This window comes from Montipora capricornis, unplaced genomic scaffold (genome assembly GCF_036669925.1).
Source record: "Montipora capricornis isolate CH-2021 unplaced genomic scaffold, ASM3666992v2 scaffold_497, whole genome shotgun sequence".
NCBI classification, from domain to species: domain Eukaryota; kingdom Metazoa; phylum Cnidaria; class Anthozoa; order Scleractinia; family Acroporidae; genus Montipora; species Montipora capricornis.
The window spans coordinates 19,086-22,500 of NW_027180235.1; positions in this window are offsets into that span (position 1 = coordinate 19,086).

Below are 3,415 nucleotides of genomic sequence, written 5' to 3' on the forward strand. Positions count from 1 at the left end.
TTTGGACATGTTGTCTTTTCATGTGTACTTAATTGTGCTTACAACCCCCTACATACCCCCTAATCGTTACACCAAAAAACGAAACGTACAATAAAAAAAACCAGCCTTATTCGCGTCATGCATCCGAGTAAAGAGGGAAAAACTGGCCAAAGTTTCAAGTTTTTCAAGGTTTTTCAAGTACAAAAATTTCACATAAAGCAGGGGCTAAAACCAACAAAAAGGGAACGGCACACAAAGAACCAAGGAGACATGCATTTGTCAGGGAGTGCCTTCCCAGTCTCAATGAAACCATCTCTCACCTCTGTCTCGAGGGAACCAGAAACGAAAAGTTCTTACCTCAAGTTTATGCCTGTAGAATAACCTAAAATGTCAATTCCTTATAAAAACCACCATCTTTTTTTGTTCCGAGAGCCAGAGCATTTACGCCTGCGCTGAGGGATTGTTTGAACAATAGAAAAAACGCAGTACCTCCAGCCCCGGCGCTGGAGCGTCATCCCGGGATTTCGGCCCATGCGATCGCTTTTGGACGCAGTTGGCCCTTCGCTGCTTTCTGCTACCGACCTTGCCTCCCGGTACGGCATTGAGGGAGAGATATGTCGGCCCCTAAACCATATAAGACAAATCCCACGCCTACTCACAGCTCCAAACCGCCCTTGTCAATTTAACGTAAGAATTCGATGACTTATATATTCAAGGCAAAACTCATTTTATCTGTCATATGGTAAGCACTGAAGTCGCAGATTACAAAGTGTGCGCATGCGCCCTGCTAAAGGTAACATACATACATGCATGCTTGCATAAACTCTATTTCATCTCTAATTTCAGAATAACTACAAGAGCTAATATCTTCGAGACATTACATTTACAGCTAAAATACAAAGCATAACTAAATACACAATATTTAAAGATAGATTAATTAACAAGAAAAGCCGCTGTACAAAATGCGACCCTCGATTCTCTTTTAAAACCAGTAAACTCAGTGGTAGGGATAAAATCAGGTAGCGCATTTCGCAACTTAGCTGATACGTTAGAAAAAGTACTAAGACCATACTAAATTTTCCAACCTTTCCTCGGAAGAGTGGGCGGCGCTTAAAAATCGTAGTAAACGCAACGACATAGTTGTCAAATCGGCCGACAAAGGCGGCGCGGTAGTTGTTTGGCGGTCCGACCTTTACCAAAAAGAAGCTTTGCGGCAACTTTCGGATACCTCGTTTTATGCCAAAATCCCTAAAGATCTCACTTCCAAAAATCAAAAACTTGTCAAAGACACCATTCAAAATCTTATAGTTAATCAAGAATTACCGGACACTGCCACTAATCTCATCATTGACACCCCTAGAACTTCGTGCATTTACTTCTTCCCTAAAATTCACAAACCCAGCAACCCAGGTCGCCCTATCGTTTCTGCCTGTAGTTGCCCCACCGAACTCATTTCTAGCTACTTAGACAGGATTATGACGCCTATCGTCAAATCTTTGCCATCATACATTAAAGACAGTACACACGCACTACAAATTTTCCGCGATTTCAATTTCTCCGGCCAAGACAAACTTATTTTCACCATGGACATTACATCTTTATACACAGTCATTCCCAATAGCGAAGGCCTTCAAGCACTTAAACACTTTTTCGATCAACGCACTGTCAAAGAACCTAGCTCCGAAACGCTCCTCCGCCTTGCCGAACTAGTTTTAACGCTTAACTGTTTTTCATTCGCCGGCAACTATTACAAACAAATTAATGGTGTAGCGATGGGCACAAGAATGGGACCTAGCTATGCCAATCTTTTTGTAGGATATGTTGAACACCAATTTTTTTAATCAGTGCAACGGCCGCAAACTTGAACTCTACGGCCGTTACATCGACGACTGCATCGGCGCTACTTCATCCAGCAGAACTCGAATAATTTATAAACTCCGTCAACTCTTTTCATCCGGCTCTTAAATATACCTGGGAAATTTCGGAAACTTCATTGGCTTTTCTAGATATCAAAGTTTCTATTAGAGGCAACGTGCTATGTACTAGTGTGCACTACAAACCTACTGATTCACACAGTTATTTGTTGTATTCATCGTCACATCCATCACATGTCAAGAACTCCATCCCTTATTCTCACTTTCTTAGACTTCGACGTCTATGTAGTGATGACTCCGATTTTTCCAGCAAATCAGAGGAGATGTGCCAGTTCTTCGAAAAACGTGGCTATCCTGTCTCTGTGGTCAAAGCGGGCCATCATCGCGCCCAACAATTTGATCGACAGTCATCACTACAAACGTCACAAAAAGATAAGAATGACAGAATTCCATTCACCCTCACTTTCCATCCTCATAATCACGCAGTCAAAAGCATCATTCTTAGTAATTTTAAATTACTCCAAAATGATCCCGAGACTGGTAGAATCTTTTCGCAACTTCCACTTATTTCATTCAAACGCGACAAAAACGTAGGCAACTTTTTAGTTAGAAGCGCGCTCAAAACTAACGAGCAACCCGGCACATTCAAATGCGCGCGCTCACGATGCAAAACTTGTCTTTTCATTGTTAACACTAGCAAGATATCGGGACCTAAGCGATCTGTTAAGATCACCGATCGTTTCACATGTACCTCCGCAAATGTCATTTATTGCATAACCTGCACGTTATGCAATAAATTATACATTGGTGAGACAGGTAGACGACTAGGTAACCGATTCCGCGAACACCTTCGCGATGTTGAGAAGAATGACAAGGATGCATCCAAGCCAGTCGCTCCCATTTTAATCTGCCTAACCACTCCAAAAAACACATGGCTATCTACGGCCTTTCCCTACATCTAGGTACGACGGAAAGCCGCAAGAATCTGGAACATAAATTCATCTTTCAAATCAGCACCCTTAATCCTCACGGTATTAACGAACGCTTTTCATTTAACTAATATATTCCTACTTTTCACGTTGCCATGTTACCACCAATAGCGTAGCTCCGACTCTACTATAAAAACTACACGCAACCCATAATCCCTCGATTCGCTCTGACGAAGGGCTAACGCTCGAAACGTCAGCTTTTAGAATCTCTGTACGGTGGCCAATTTACATTATCAACTCCGTTGATAAAACCAAATTTTTTTATACTAAGACCATAACTGGTTGTTTTAGGTTTATTGAGGAACAGAATGTAATTTCTGCGAAGATCATGCATAAACAGATTTTCAATGCGCTTATTGCATAGAGATGTAGAGTTTGACTTAAGTGGTAACTGAGAACAGGTAATTTGCAAATATAAATCTCAGGATTCTCTTATTTACATAATACCCTTTGCTTGACAAGAAATTACGAAAGGCCAGTTTTTGCTACGAGGATAACAGCAAAAACAAGCACTACTTTGTTGAGAGTTTTTCAGAGTAAAAACTTCTTCAGAAATCAAAAAATCTACGTTAA